At 33.8% G+C, this 17,424-nt stretch overlaps 1 pseudogene; it reads right to left on the reverse strand.

Moving 5' to 3' along the window:
• Nucleotides 1-146: 146 nt before the first annotated feature.
• Nucleotides 147-16,351, reverse strand: LOC139854974 (copper chaperone for superoxide dismutase, chloroplastic/cytosolic-like; annotated as a pseudogene).
• Between the last annotated feature and the right edge of the window lie 1,073 nt (nt 16,352-17,424).

The following is a 17,424-nucleotide window of genomic DNA, read 5'->3' on the forward strand; positions in this document are numbered from 1 at the left end:
ATATTCAAAAAATCCATTGATATAAAGTTCAACGAATAATATATAATACAAATAAAAATATTTAGAGACAAAGTTAGAAAGAAAAGACCAAAGTCACAAGTGGACAATTGAACTCGGACGGAGGAAGTAGTATATTATGTGCACTCTTGTAAATCAAAATGGATAATGTGGTACCATATTCCCATTAAACTTTGCTAGACACATAATCTGCATTTGTTGCTTCCGAAATGGTGGTTCCATCACAGGTACAAAGCTTTTTGTACTTCTCACCAACTCCTGCACTTCTAGCTATAACTGCCGTCGCAAGCCCATTATCCGACCTATCTTCACTATAATACACCGCTAATGCTCGACCAATCAGATCACCAATTTTAAGGTTCTTTTTCACACCCGAGAAAAACGCTTCACCTTTCTCATATCCAGTGTTCGCGGGTCACCAAGCACCTAAATAGTGTGCATTTACCATATTTAATAACACCAATCTTTTTATTTTCATATGAATTTTTTATGCCAGTGGTCTCTCGTTTGTACATCGAATTGCATGTCGCGTCCCTATAATATATATTTTTTTAAGCGCCAGTGGTTCCTTAATTTTACAAATGTTGCCTTGATGGTACCTCCCTCTAATTTCCGTTAATTATCATCATGTGATTAACACGTGATCTCGTTTTATGACGTTTGATTCATCTTAAACGACAATACATGATGTCACTTAACGAACATTTTTAACAGAAAATAGACAGAGGGAACACCAAGTCAGTATTTGTAAAATCAAGGGACCACCAGAGCTAAAAATGACAGGGACGTGACATGCAAATTGATGTAATGTATGAATGAGGGACCACCAACGCAAAAAAGTCTTTTCATATACTAAAATGCAATCGTTCTAAACGCTGACTCACTTAAAGGAACCATGTCAAATGTAAACTTACTACTGACCTTTTCTTCTGATTCTTGCTTGACTGGATTATATATTTTGCCACTACTAGCCGCGGCACGAGTGAGGTTGCCAAATTCATTTATGGACCAACCATGCTTTCCGGGGGAACACAACAACAACAAAATCCAGTACCACATAAGTGGTGTATGGGGGAGGTGAGATGTAGAAATTCCTTCCCTATCCGAGAATAAAGACAAGTCATTTCTCCACCCAGAGTGAAAACACTCTCAAAAGTAGAGAAAGTTATCCCTCTCTCTATTCGACAGATAGAGAGATTGCTTCCGATTGTACCCCCGGCCAATAGGTAGGAAATTTTTTTATTAAAAATTAAATAAAATTAAAAATAAAATTGAAACGCCTTGAAAATGGTAAAGTCAAATTTTCATGGGTTTTAAATCCTGCCTGAAATTTAATTTAGGCTCCAAGAGTCATTTAAGTCGCCAATAAATCAACGTGAAAGGTCCCGTTCATATTGATTATAAACGTTCCATATTAATTGATTTCGTCGCGAGGTTTTGACCTCTATATTAGACGTTTTCAAAGACTGCATTCATTTTTAAAACAACCATAACCTTTATTTTATCGATAAAGGTTTAAAAAAAAATATTACGTAGATTATCAAATAATGATAATCTAAAATATACCGTTTACACACGACCATTACATAATGGTTTACAATAAGAATATATTACATCAAAAATAAGTTTCTTGAATGCAGTTTTTACATAATATCATACAAGCATGAACTCCAAATCTTGCCCTTATTTTAGTATGCAACAGCGGAAGCTCTTAATAATCACCTGAGAATAAACATGCTTTAAACGTCAACAAAAATGTTGGTGAGTTATAGGTTTAACCTATATATTTATCAATCGAAATAATAGACCACAAGATTTCATATTTCAATACATCCTATACATAGAGATAAAAATCATTCATACGATGAACACCTGGTAACTGACATTAACAAGATGCATATAGAATATCCCCATCATTCCGGGACACCCATCGGACATGACAATTTCGAAGTACTAAAGCATTCCAAATTTCAGAATGGGGCTTGTTGGGCCCGATAGATCTATCTTTAGGATTCGCGTTAATTTGGGGGTCTGTTCCCAAATTCTTAGGCTACCAAGATAAAAAGGGGCATATTCGGCTTCGATCATTCACCCATATAAAGTAGTTTCATTTACTTGTGTCTATTTCGTAAAACATTTATAAATTTGCATGTATTCTCATCCCAAAATATTAGATTTTAAAAGTGGGACTATAACTCACTTTCACAGATTTTTACTTCGTCGGAAAGTAAGACTTGGCCACTGGTCGATTCACGAACCTATAACAAATATGTACATATATATCAAAGTATGTTCAAAATATATTTACAACATTTTTAATACGTTTTAATGTTTTAAGTTTATTAAGTCAGCTGTCCTCGTTAGTAACCTACAACTAGTTGTCCATAGTTAGATGTACAGAAAATAAATTGATATATATTATCTTGACCCAATTCACGACCCAGTGTATACACGTCTCAGGCTAGATCACAACTCAAAGTATATATATTTTTGGAATCAACCTCAACCATGTATAGCTAACTCCAACATTACTGCATATAGAGTGTCTATGGTTGTTTCAAATAATATATATAGATGGGTCGATATGATATGTCAAAACATTTGCATACGTGTCTATGGTATCCCAAGATTACATAATGTATTAGAATACATGTATAATACAATACAAGTTAGCTAGGATATGATTAATATAGATTTGTTACCAATTTTCACGTAGCTACAACAAGCAAAAATATCCAATCTTGTTTTACCTATAACTTCTTCGTTTTAAATCCGTTTTGAGTGAATCCAATTGATATGGTTTCATATTGAACTTAAGTTTATGAATCTATACAGAAAAAGTATAAGTTTATAGTCGGAAATACAGGTTACAAGTCGTTTTTGTAAAGGTAGTCATTTCAGTCGAAAGAACGACGTCTAGATAACCATTTTGGAAAACATACTTCCACTTTGAGTTTAACCATAATTTTTGGATATAGTTTCATGTTCATAAGAAAAATCATTTTCCCAGAAGAACAACTTTTAAATCAAAGTTTATCATAGTTTTTAATTAACTAACTCAAAACAGCCCGCGGTGTTACTACGACGGCGTATATCTAGTTTTACGGTGTTTTTCGTGTTTTCAGGTTTTAAATCATTAAGTTAGCATATCATATAGATATAGAACATGTGTCTAGTTGATTTTAAAAGTCAAGTTAGAAGGATTAACTTTTGTTTGCGAACAAGTTTAGAATTAACTAAACTATGTTCTAGTGATTTCAAGTTTAAACCTTCGAATAAGGTAATTTTATATATATGAATCGAATGATGTTATGAACATCATTACTACCTCAGGTTTTGTGGATAAACCTACTGGAAATGAGAAAAATAGATCTAGCTTCAAGGGATCCTTGGATGGCTTGAAAGTTCTTGAAGCAGAATCATGACACGAAAACAAGTTCAAGTAAGATTTCCACTCGAAATAAGATTGTTATAGTTATAGAAATTGAATCAAAGTTTGAATATGAGTATTACCTTCTATTAGAAAGATATCTTACTGTAAATAATAAAGATTTCTTGAAGTTGGATGATCACTTTACAAGATTGGAAGTAAGCTAGCAAACTTAGAAGTATTCTTGATTTTATGAAACTAGAACTTATAGAATTTATGAAGAACACTTAGAACTTGAAGATAGAACTTGAGAGAGATCAATTAGATGAAGAAAATTGAAGAATGAAAGTGTTTGTAGGTGTTTTTGGTCGTTGGTATATGGATTAGATATAAAGGATGTGTAATTTTGTTTACATGTAAATAAGTCATGAATGATTACTAATATTTTTGTAATTTTATAAGATATTTCATGCTAGTTGCCAAATGATGGTTCCCACTTGTGTTAGGTGACTCACATGGGCTGCTAAGAGCTGATCATTGGAGTGTATATACCAATAGTACATACATCTAAAAGCTGTGTATTGTACGAGTACGAATACGGGTGCATACGAGTAGAATTGTTGATGAAACTGAACGAGGATATAATTGTAAGCATTTTTGTTAAGTAGAAGTATTTTGATAAGTGTCTTTAAGTCTTTCAAAAGTGTATGAATACATATTAAAACACTACATGTATATACATTTTAACTGAGTCGTTAAGTCATCGTTAGTCGTTACATGTAAATGTTGTTTTGAAGCCTTTAGGTTAACGATCCTGTTAAGTGTTGTTAACCCATTGTTTATTATATCAAATGAGATATTAAATTATTACATTATCGTGATATTATGATGTATTAATATATCTTAATATGATATATATACAATTAAATGTCGTTACAACGATAATCGTTACGTATATGCCTCGTTTCGAAATCCTTAAGTTAGTAGTCTTGTTTTTACATATGTAGTTCATTGTTAATATACTTAATGATATGTTTACTTATCATAATACCATGTTAACTATATATATGACATCATATAGTTTTTACAAGTTTTAACGTTCGTGAATCACCGGTCAACTTTGGTGGTCAATTGTCTATATAAAACCTATTTCAATTAATCAAGTCTTAACAAGTTTGATTGCTTAACATGTTGGAAACACTTAATCATATAAATATCAATTTCATTTAATATATATAAACATGGAAAAGTTCGGGTCACTACACAACGCTTGTTGTCGACTTAATAACTAGAGCCGTAAATGCTTTCCGGGTGACAATCCAGTAAATTGGCTTCGATTCTAGCCAACTCCATACTCACCTGGGCTAGACGAACTACTCCAAATATTTGTGGGCCTTTATATTCCGTAACAGCAGCCGAAATTAAGACATCTGTATAGTAAAGTGAACATACATAAACCATCGATATTGTAAATCAGCTTCCTGCATACTGCCACTAATAATAAGTTAATACACTACAATATCCACCAAGGTAGACATCATTAAAATAGTTTGGGGTAGATTGGTACATGGGATAATCTTATACTCCGTATATAATTTGTCGATGTTGATGACATCACTTGAGTTATCTTGGCATTTTGTTGAGACACTTCAAAACTTTTGGATGATGTCATCTTATAAATTTACTTTAAGGGTGTGTTTGGATGAAATTAGCTGGAGCTCGAGCTTATAGCTGGAGCTGGAGCTTATGGGCTAGAGCTGGAGCTGGAGTTGGAGCTTATGGTAGCTGGAGCTTATTATTTTTTACAAGTGTTTGGTAAACTAGCTGGAGCTTATTCTCCAGTTCATAAGCTCTACTTTTTTTCATAAGCTACTAGAAATAGCTTATTTTTCTAGAGCTTATGATTTTCATAAGCTCTACTTTTTATATCTACCAAACAAAACTTATTACTTGGAGCTTATTAAAATCATAAGCTCAAGCTCCCATAAGCTCTCATAAGCTCCTATAAGCTCTTGCGCCAAACACACCCTAAATCTAAATAATATAATACGGAGTATTTATTTTAGGGAAAATTGTTTAAAAATGTATTGAACTTTCACCAAATTCTTATTGTATGCATTCAACTTTCAGATTTTCTATTGTATGCATTTAACTTTTAAATCTCTTCTAATGTATGCATTGAATTACTTATAATTCATATATGTAGAAATAATTAGTGAATTAGTCCTTGTAATTTGCATCATTTTTTTATTTGATCCCTACCCTTTAAGATCATAAAAAAATTGATCACACCTTTATGAATTCAATCATCTTCATCATCCATTTTTCTCTAACTACCAATATCAAATCTATACATATGAACAACAATTTTCACAAATCAAAACCCAACTACTAAAATCATATATATGAATAAGAGTTGAATTTTAATATATATATATATATATATATATATATATATATATATATATATATATATATATATGAAATCTTAACCAAACCTATAATTAAAAACCCAATTTCGCCATTTAACAGCGACGTCGACATCTAACCTTCATCTTTACTTCACCTTCATCAACTTTCATCTTCATCAAATCCCAAAATTTAAAACCCCATAAATCATTGATTCAATCTTTTAAACTTCTATTAAATCTGAACTAAACTTAAAATTAAAAACCCATTTTCGCACTTCATCTCGAGGAAAACAGTTAATACATTAAAAACCCCATCTTCATCCTTTACCCAAACATTTTTTTAAAAGAAAATCTCCACCAACTTTTTTTTTTTTTTCAGCAGTAGCAACAGCAATTGATTCCAATTCAAGGGATTTATTTCAAAAAACCAATTTTCAACAGTAGCAGCAGCAAATTTTCTAAAAACCAATTTTTCATCTACTCCTATGGTCACATCTAGTGATTTTGAAGAAGATGACGGCGGATCTGAGAATGAAAAAAAAAAAAAACACAACCACCAATCAGGGGTTTTCAGATGACGACGGTGGTGGTGGGGTTTTTCGATGACGACGATAAGGATCCAGCGATGTTATGACCTGCAAATCTCCAATGATGAACTGATAATGATGGTGACGACTAACAATGATGGCGAAGAACTATGAGAGAGGAACTATGAGTCTTGAATTTGGTTGTGAGTTGGATTCTTAATTAGGGTTTTTATCTTTAAAATTCGTTGTGAGACGGATTTAAAGGATAATTTACATATATGATTTGAATTGATATGGGGAAGAAGAAAATAATTTATTTTTTAAGCAATTTAATTTGGGGATATTGCAGGTTTGGATGGAAGGAAGTTTGGAAGAGGACCAATGAAATTAAGGTTTATAAATATAAGGGATTAAAGATGTAAATGTTTAAAAATAAAATTGAGGTATTTTGGATAGTTGAATGCATACAATAGAAGATTTGAAAGTTGGATACATACAATAAGAATTTAGTGAAAGTTCAATGTATTTTCAAATATTTTTCCCTTTATTTTAAGAACTTGAATATTAATGTTAGTTTTTTTCTTGGAACTCAAAGAAGTCTTGCACGCCATCAATATGTATGGGTTACCTGTTGTCTTGGGACTGTTGTTCATACAGATTATTTCAGATTCATCCTTTTTTATATCCTTCATTTCATTTCATATTTTACATTTCTACATCTAAAATTATCATCACTGTCCCTTTAATTCCGCCAATTCTTTCAATAGTTTTCCAGGTTTCCTCTTTTCATATTTAAAATTAGATTATGAATTTCGTCTGTATTTCTTTTGTTTTTATAGCATTTGATTTGTCTATCACAATCATCTTGAAATTGAAAATGATAGGCTGAATCTTAAAGGAGAATTGCTTTATGGTGTTTGATACGCTTTTGACAATGAAGGATGCGAAGTGTACGATGACGACAAAACATGAAGAAAAGTTTATGGTGCTTTGCAACGATTAACGGTATTGAAGATGAGATACGTTCGTTTTATGTACTATCTTTACATCTGTTAGTCGCAACATTTATTGTTGTTAATATACAATTAGTGTATTTATTTGACGCACACTACGTGTTTGATGAAATGATGGAGAGAAATTTGGCGATAGGCATGTGTAAGGTATTCATATCTTTTTACACCTAACTTAATATGAGTACTTATCTGTTAATGAGTTTGTAGATCATTTCTTATTTTGTCCTCTAACAGAGCAAATTGTTGGTCATTGGGTATTGTGAATAGAAGAGTTAAAATTAGATAATCATATGCTTAAAGTTGTGGGTGGTCAGGTACTTCTAATGTTAAATCTTAATCTTATCTTAATCCTAATAACATTGAAATGGATGTCTTTTTAAGGCTATCCTGTTAAAGTATGATTCCACTCATTTCGGAACCATCAATGTTGTTGGCTAAACTACTTTGGAAGTCAATGGAATCAAATTTGGAGTAAAAGTTGCTAGCCAAAGGTAATTAAATGGTCTATTGCTGATTGGTATATGAAATGTATAAATGAATTTCTCTTTAGTTCAAAGAGACCCAGCGACAATTCCATAGGGTGTTTTGGAGATGACTAGGTTGTTGATTCTTCTAGAGTTACTGCTAAAGATATTTGTACACCGAAGTTGATCTTACTTAGCCTTAATGTGTTGAGTGGTGAAGAAAGTTGGGAGCTTTGTTCCGTCTGCCAATGATCCAATGTTTATTGTTTTGCTCGGTAGTGGGTTAATTCAAGGTGACATTTTATTACCCATTTACTTGCTAGGATGATGAGGAAAGTAAATGAGTTGATATATAAAGAAAAGTTGAGTGCAAGAGCTTTCAACAGGTTTTAAATGCAAATTTAATTTCAACAAATGTTATATATGTTGATTGTGCAATTATCTATGTCATATATGTTGATGAGTTATTTGGAATGGATTATTGGCATGAAACTGATGGTGCCTCCACATTTTACACAAGAATAGGTCATGGGTAATGTCAACCAATTTTTTGGGTGCATGGATACTTAATTTGAAAAAATAAGGATAAAAAGGTTTATGGAATATAAGGGTGGTGTGTACTGATTGTAATTAAATGAAGCATTCACTTGCATAAATGGCTATGTGATTCATATGTATATTGCTCAAATGTGTCTATAAAAGTGGATTTGATATAGTCATAAGTAAGCTACCATCAAAACGTAATAATAGAACTCAAATCATATACGGAGTAACTTACAATAAAACTTATATCTATGTTTATTAGACTTGCATTAGTAATCTTTAAATTTTAATTTTAGCCCAACCCGTGTAATCACGGGTCATGAACTAGTTGAGTAACATCATCAAATATGAATATTTGGGTCTGAACTTTTGGCCAAAAACTTTCTGGAATTAGGAATCTGACCTTTTACAAGTTGTAGCTAGATATATTATAATAGACACAGGTGATAGGTAAGAATTAATCTTCATCTTCCGACCCCAAAACTCACCAACTTGGCGATAAATATATCAGCTCGATCCAATATATCAAGGGCATATTTCCGTTAAGAGAGAAACATCCCATCTTTAGTATGAGTAGCAGATATATCTAGAAAGTAATTTAGTGGACCAAGATCAGTCATGGAAAATTCATTACCAAGAGAGGTAATAATCTGGTTTAAAAGAGAAGTGGACGAAGCGGTGAGGATAATATCATCCACATATAGAAGTAAATAAGCAATATGAGTCACATGCCGGTAAATGAACCATGGTGAATCACAATGGCTATGTTGAATGTAGCGACCCGACCAAATCGTCATTGACGGCGCCGTCTACTTAGGTCCCGTTACGTGGTCATAAGTCTTTAAAACAACGTTTGACCAAAAGATATGTCGCATTCATTTCAAATGTAAAGGTTGTTCAAGTTTACAAGAATAGTTCCACCGCAAGTTACGATACAAAGTTTTAAGTACAAATGAAACTTATGCGACACATTTTAAAAGTATCCAAAAGACGCTCCATGTATGCATATATACTCGACATCCAATGCAAGTATCAAAATAATGAGCGGAAGCATGTATCATGTATCGTTCAAGGACCTGAGAAAAACATAGAAATCTGTCAACGAAAACGTTGGTGAAATCATAGGTTTAAGTAAGTAAGTACAAGTGAACCACAAGATTTGCATCAATGAAATAATAGTAATACATTCCAAAAGTTTGTTTCACGAGCACCCAATTATCAAAGCTTAACATTCCTTCCATTGTATACCCCATCCATAGTGCTAGAACAAACACTGATTCTCGAAAATATATTTCATCCGTAGACGGTAGCGAACCGTCAAAGATGAGGGTTGTCAACCCATATGGCCATATAACATAAGTTCTCGCTTACACCCGGCAAGTGTAACTAATGATAATCGAATTGAGGATTTTTGTTCTAAACTCGTATGTAGAATGTTTGTTTTCCCGTTCTTGTGTTCACTTAGTTCAAAAGAATCGTTTATGTTTTCTCATCCCAAATATAAGTTCAAAAAGAGTAAAAGTGGGACTATGATCTCACCTTGAGTGCAAGAGTAAATAAAGTACTTCAACAAGTAGACGCGTGCAAAGACAAAGCTAGTCTTGACCTAAACATATAGGTTGTATCAATAACGGTAAACACAAACGGTCAAAGATGTTCAATTAGTCCTATGGCTCGTTACGACTCGATTAATATAGCATGTGAATCAATTAGTCAAGTTTCATGCACGATACAAGTAACTAAGCATGTTAGAACGATCGTATAATTGTTTGGTTAAGTTTGACTAAAAGTCAAACTTGGTCAAAGTCAAGGTCAACGGGGTCGGGTCGGGTATCCGACAATTTTCCCATGATGAGAAATCATTTATGAGCAGAATGGCCAAGTTTCATGTTAATCGGAGTTACGGTTAAGCGGGAAACATTTTGTGAAAGGAAAAATAAAAACAAAAATGAGCTGGGCATATGCGCGGCGCGCAATGGGTTGCGCGGCGCGCACCCAAGTGTAAATCCTGGTCAGAACTTAACCACGAAGGCAAACATCTGGGATTTCTAATTCTGCGCGGCGCGCGGGTATATGCGCGGCGCGCAATACCTGGGAAACATGCAGTTTGCAGAAAAATGGTCCAAGTCACGAACCAAAACTCAAATTAACATATTTTATGAACCGAAAACATCCAAAATGCATACTATATATCGTTGGAAAGGTAATTTGACAAGGAAAACAACTAAGCACATTTCATCAAGCAATTCATCACTAACAACAACCAAAACCGCATCTAATGCTTAACATTAACCGCATACAAGTTCATAAATGCAATTCAATGATTCGGGCAACCAATTTACATGAATGATATGCCGTTTCGAAGGTAATCAAGCATACAATCCAACTAAACACTTACCAATAATAATCCATGGCATTCAATGCATCAAAAGTCCATTTCAAGTTCATCAAACCCTAACTCAAATTCACCAAAATCAATAATCAAGTTCATGAAGTTTTCTAAGGCAACCTACACATCAAATTGAAGCTAGTGATGCTAGTAACACAATTAAAACATCAACTTTTAACATCTAACAACATATGATCATCCAAAATTCAAGAACAACACACCAAAATTCAAGTTCATGCTAGTTACACTAAAACAACGAGATCGAGCATATAAATCATATATTCGTGTTAGACTTGAGCCATAGACACTAATTAACACTTTTATAAGTTAAAAACATCAAGAACACAAAATCTAGTGATTTTAGAAAGTTACCCAAATTTGATGAGATCGGTATGGAATCGAAGAGGAGATCACGAGGAGTTCAAATATGTAATTTGTTTGGCAAGATGACCGCTAGCTCGATTTTGGATGATGAATCTTTGTATGGAAGTTGAGAGAAAAGTTGAAGTAGTAAGAGTGAAAGAGATGAGATTGAATGGATGAGGATGAGGGTTGACTCTTTGACCTAGTCAAAAGTTTCAACCCTTGGCAAGTTTGGTCCCTTAACTTTAAAACGGGTGTGGGAATTACCTAAACAAGATAATTCAAACACGTATCAACGAGACGTGTTATAAACATATAACGGAACATAAATAGTTAAACGGAAAAGTTGACGGAAAAAGGCGGGATGTTACATTGAAAACCAACACGAAGATCATACTGAGCAAATCAATGGAACCAAGCACGGGGAGCGTGCTTAAGACCGTATGTGACGATCGCTCCAAATCCATATGGACAATACGTCAATCATTGATTTCATTGCGAGGTATTTGACCTCTATATGATACGTTTTGTAAACATTGCATTCTTTTGAAAAGGCACACCATAAATGAATATTTAAATCAAAGGTTTTCAACATCTGATGATTTCTACATATAGACAATCACTGTAAATAATAGTTTACAATAGTACTTCCGTTGACAGTGCAGTCAAAATAAGATACATGGTGATGATTTGGTGAATGCAACGTTTCCTTGAAAAATATGCCATGTATGACTCCATGCACATAGCTTGTCTAACATATAAGCAAACAGCGGAAGACTTCTAGGAAACCTGAGAATAAACATGCTTCAAGTGTCAACACAAAGGTTGGTGAGTTCATAGTTTTAATATTACACATAATCCGTATATCAATGTGGATTACAAAAGTTCAGTTGTTTTATTCAAAACGTTTATCAATAGGTTTTACATAAAAGGGGAATCACAAGATTTCAGTTGTTTCATCCGAAACGTTTATCAATCGGTTCTACAAAGTTGAGCACCCTGGTAACTAAACTTTAACGTATATATAATTTGTACCCTTTGTATAATCATCTTAATAATACACGCAAACCAACGTGTACGCTTATCAAATAGCATACGTCCGTTAAAAGGCTAGCGCTCTAGCTCGGACGGCGATGTCAAGCCCTATGGATCCATATACTACTACTCGCGCCCACCAGTTCTTATAACCGGCAGTTACTAGTTACCAAAGCTAAGGGATTTTCGGTTCAAACTCGGTGTAGAATTTAGTATGTACTTGTATCCATTGCGTTTAAAATAAAGTGCATGTATTCTCAGCCCAAAAATATAGATTGCAAAAGCAATTAAAAAGGGAGCAAATGAAACTCACACAAAATCAGTTTTAGTATTTGTATCCATTTAGTAAAACAGTTTATAAAGCTGCGCATGTATTCTCAGCCCAAAAATATAATTTGAAAAAGGGATCATATGAAACTCACGCATATAAATATTGTATATCGGTTAATAAAGCATTTGCATGTATTCTCAGCCCAAAAATGTAGAGAGTAAAAGAGATCTTATGAAACTCACAGTTTAATATTGATATACAATATTGCAGGAAAGCACGTAGACGCATTGGAGATAATAAGCACGAGGTTTGATTCATAAAAATACCCCCGAATATTACCCATAACCTCCTTGGCAATAACCCATATTTTCCTTAGCTCTAGCTTTCTCGGAAACTCGTTTTGAAAAATTACTTGGACAGCACTCCGTCGTAATATTTTATGTACATTATTATTTTTGTATCGCAAAAATAATAACACTAATAATAAAAATAATAAGATTAATAATAATCTTATTATTAATAATAATAATAATAATAATAATAAAATAAATAAATACGGAGTAAAAATAATATATATGTGTGTGTGATTTATCTGGCCAAAACTCGAGAATTTATAGCACTTGGCCTGAAATTTTGCCTCATGCGATCGCATGGATTTTGGGCATGATGGCCATGCGATCGCATGGCCTCAATTTCCAGCTCAGAATCATTTGTCCATTTGTTTGTCGACATGATAAAATATTAATATAATATATATAATTTAAATAATTAATTATATATTATATTAAATTCACGTGCATAGTTGACTTGTAATTTTTGTTCCGATAAGTCGTACGTCATCACTCGACTTATGTCCCGGTTTCAGTTTTTCGAATGTCCTTTCGTACCTTTAGAAAACTTGCATTTTACGTTTCGTGTCACGTACCTTTGTCAAAATATAGTCTTAAATTATCCATAAACTATACCACTCATATTATATCTTAAACTTTCAAATGTTTTGGTCATTTACTTCTATAAATCATCGTCTCGCTATTTGTTAATATATATATAATATATACATTTTCATTTTGAAATAGTGTTACTGTAGCAAAGTTAATGTAGCAAAGTCATTTTTTACTGTAGCAATTAACTGTAGCAAAGTCAATTTCACTGTAGCAAATAGTGATTTTTGAAAACACTGTAGCATTTTGGGTACTGTAGCAATTTGAAAATACTGTAGCAAATTAGTATTTTACTTGTTCATCTTAAACGTTTTAGTTAACTTATCTAAATATCAATCGAATCAATAATCGAATGTTACTATCGTTTACTAAATAACTTGAAATCATATATATTCAAATAGATATATAAACCAATAAGTTTAATGTACGGTATCATGCAATTAAAACTTTGTTACGTTTTCAAGTTATAGTATATATATGTATCTGTTTACATATAATGGTTCGCGAATCGTTGAGAACAACCGAAGGGTAATTGAATAGTTCAAAATTTTGAGATTCAACTTCATAGGCTTTGCTTATCGTGTCGAAGTCATTAATCATTTAAGATTAAGTTTAAATTTAGTCGAAATTTTCGGGTCATCACACCGTATATAGATTTGCGAAGATGACATACATAACCGGGTTAGTCGGATCATGAAAACTCGAAGGTTGGTGCATGTAAACTGTATCTGTAAGAAGCATTCTTAACATCTAGCTGATGAATCGGCCAATGACGAGAAACATATAAGCTAAGTTCAGCCCGAATAGTTGCCTGTTTTACTACCAGACTAAAAGTTTCACCATGATCAATACCAGGTCGTTGGCTTTTGCCATTAGCTACCAAACGAGCTTTATACGTGTCTAAAGTGCCATCAGAATGTAACTTTCGTTTAAACAACCACATAGATCTCACAATATTAACACCCGAAGGTCGCGGGACCAGAAACCAAGTACCATTTTTAATTGAAGCATTATATTCATCAAGCATTTCATGTTTACATTTAGGGTCAGAAAGGGCATGGATGTGAGATTTCGGAATATCTGGTAGGGTGTTAACAATTAAGTTTAAGCGCGAGATAGGTTTTTAGATTTCGATTTTGGCACGAGTGAGCATTGGGTGTAGATTGTGAGTTGCTGGAATGGGGATGGTCGAACCAAACATACTCTCAGCTGAGGTGGAGGGAACGAAGGTCGAAGCATCATCAGTGGGTGAAGGTTCGATAGAAGGAAGTGAAGGATGAGCAGAAGCAGGAACCGAATTAGTAGCAGGTGGGATGCTAAGGCTATCAGTGTGGTGGTGATGTGGGTGATGTTGGAACTCACTAGGAATGTCAAGAAATGAATAAGAGGGAGAGGAATTCAGTTGCATGGACCCGAAAGGAAATATAGTTTCATTAAAGGTGACATGTCGCGATATGATGATCTTTTTGTATCAAGATCTAGACAACGGTAGCCCCGATGGTTGGATGGATAGCCAAGATATATGCATGGGGTAGAACTTTTGGCAAGTTTCTGAGGTGTCCGGAGATGTGGATAGCACAAGCAACCGAAGACTCGAAGTTGAGAAAATTTAGGGTGTTTGTTGAAAAGTCTAATAGACGAAACATCGTTACAGATGGATGTATAGGGTAGAATATTTAGTAAATGAGTGGCCATATGCAGGGCCTCACCCCAATATTAGTGGGGGAGGCTAGCATGAAAAATAAGAGATCGGACACAGTTGTTTATGGTGTGGATCATGCGTTCCGCCATGCCATTTTGCTGAGAAGTGTGGGGGCAAGAAAAGCGAAACTTGATGCCATGAGTGGAAAAGAGGTTATGAAAGGACGCATTATCATATTCACCCCCGTTGTCACACTGTAGGGCTTTAATTGTGGTGTTGAATTGATTTTTAACATATGAGAGAAACTGTAAAAATTTGAAAAACACACCAGATTTCTTACGAATAGGGTAAACCCATAGAAAATGAGTATAGTGGTCTAATAATAGCATGTAATATTTGAAACTACCTACACTAGGAATGGCTGATGTCCATAAATCAGAATATATAATTTCAAAGGGTTTAGTTACAATAGAGGTAGAACGATAAAAGCGCAATTTTATATGTTTTCCTAATTGGCACGCATGACATAAAGTTTTAGTCATAGATTTATTGCAATTAAAGAAACCACGAGAAACTAAAGTATGCAAAATGTGTTTGCCAGGGTGTCCTAAACGATTGTGCCAAAGAGGTTGACTTGATGTAAGCAAAACAATTTTAAACACGTTAGTGAGAGGGTAAAGATCACCGTCACTGTCACATCGAAGAAGAGTTTGTCTGGTCCGGACATCCTTAACGGAGAACCAAATTCATTATTCATCAATTTCAATGGTAGATTTATTATCTTTGTTAAATTATTTGACAGAAATTAAGTTTTTGACGATATTTGGTGTAACAAGAATATTGTGAAGGTGTAGAGGTCGGTAAGGGTTAGGAAGGGTGGCGTTTCCGGAGTCTAAAACATGTATTGTGGAACTGTCACCAACAGATGAAACAATGCTTTTATTAAAAATGTATCGAGTTTACTTGAATTCGAGGCAAGGTGAGCAGTAGCCCGGTATTCATGTACCAATTTTCATCAACCGGGTTCTGAAACTTGTGCGCACTGAATGCCGGAGAGGTGTTCGGTCTAGGCCCAAGAAGACCGGAATTAGTGGGCCAGAACTGTTGCCACTGATTATTATTTATGATGGGCCTGATCTGCTGAGATGGGCCATTAAACTGACTAGAAAACTGCTTTTGAGCCTTTTGAGAGAAATTAGGCCAACAAGTCAAAGATGGATAGGCCCAATTATATCCAGCCCAGTTATTGAATAACCGGGGTTCCACTAGAAACAAATAATATGAACCTGGTCTTGCAAAGTTTCCACAACCACTATTTTTCTTTTCACAGTCCGATGTCTATTGTTGCTGCGATTATAGTCCATTGTCAGTGGCGAGTGTAGAAATTAATCAGCGGGGTCACGGGACACCACTAGTTTGAAAGTTTTTAGTAAAAAATATCTTTTAAATTTTACAGGACACCACTAAATTTAACTGTAGGACCCCGTATATTTTTTAAATTTAAAGTTTTTATTTTGAATTGGGTAGGACACCACTAAATATACCTACTCGGATCCCATATATTTTTCAAATTTGTAGTTTTTTTGAAGTAAATTATCACTAAAATATCATTTAAATATAATTAGTACTGGAAAAAATTTTCAGGACCCCATTGAGCTATAATTCTGGAATCGCCACTGTCCATTGTTGACTTAATTTTTTTTTTTTTCGGGAGATGAACCTCACTAGAAGAATTATTGTGGAAGAGATCAAGTAGTCTTGTGGTAAGTTGTAAATTCACAAATTTAATATATTATGTATTGTTGTACGATGACGGCGTAGTGGTAAGCAAAATGAGAATAAAGAATAAAATGAGACTACGACTTGTAGCAAAATTGGTATGAGTTACGGTTGTTGGGTTAGAACCGTGAAAAAGATGGAGTGAAAAGGAAAGTTTAAGAATGAAGAAGAGATTTGTGGAAAGGAAATTGAGAAAAAATTATGACGTCTAATTCCATAAAAACTAATATTTTCCTAATGAATAATATTTTCTTAATATTTTATATTTATAGAGTTTTTTGAGCAAAATTTGAAATTTTTTGAGCAAAATTTGAAATTTTTTGAGCAAAATTTGAAGTTTTTTTTAGCAAAATACGAAGGTTTTGGAGAAAATCTAGAGGCTTTGGGACAAAATACGAAGGGTTTGGGACAAATTTTTTTTTCACCTGAGGCAAAATCGAAAAACCGAAAAAAATTTCACTAAAAATTGCAAATCAACCGGAGGTGGACGCCCCAACCTGTTGCTTCTTTGGTCCGCCCATCGTTAGCTCAATATATATACGTACAATCGGATTATTAGGGTTTTACATACATGGACTTGTAATAAATACAAATGGGCTAGACATAGTTAATGAAGGTTCGGTTATGGACGGTCTAACAGAGTAACTTGTTTTACTTG

Source organism: Rutidosis leptorrhynchoides, chromosome 6 (assembly GCF_046630445.1).
Source record: "Rutidosis leptorrhynchoides isolate AG116_Rl617_1_P2 chromosome 6, CSIRO_AGI_Rlap_v1, whole genome shotgun sequence".
Classification (NCBI taxonomy): Eukaryota; Viridiplantae; Streptophyta; class Magnoliopsida; order Asterales; family Asteraceae; genus Rutidosis; species Rutidosis leptorrhynchoides.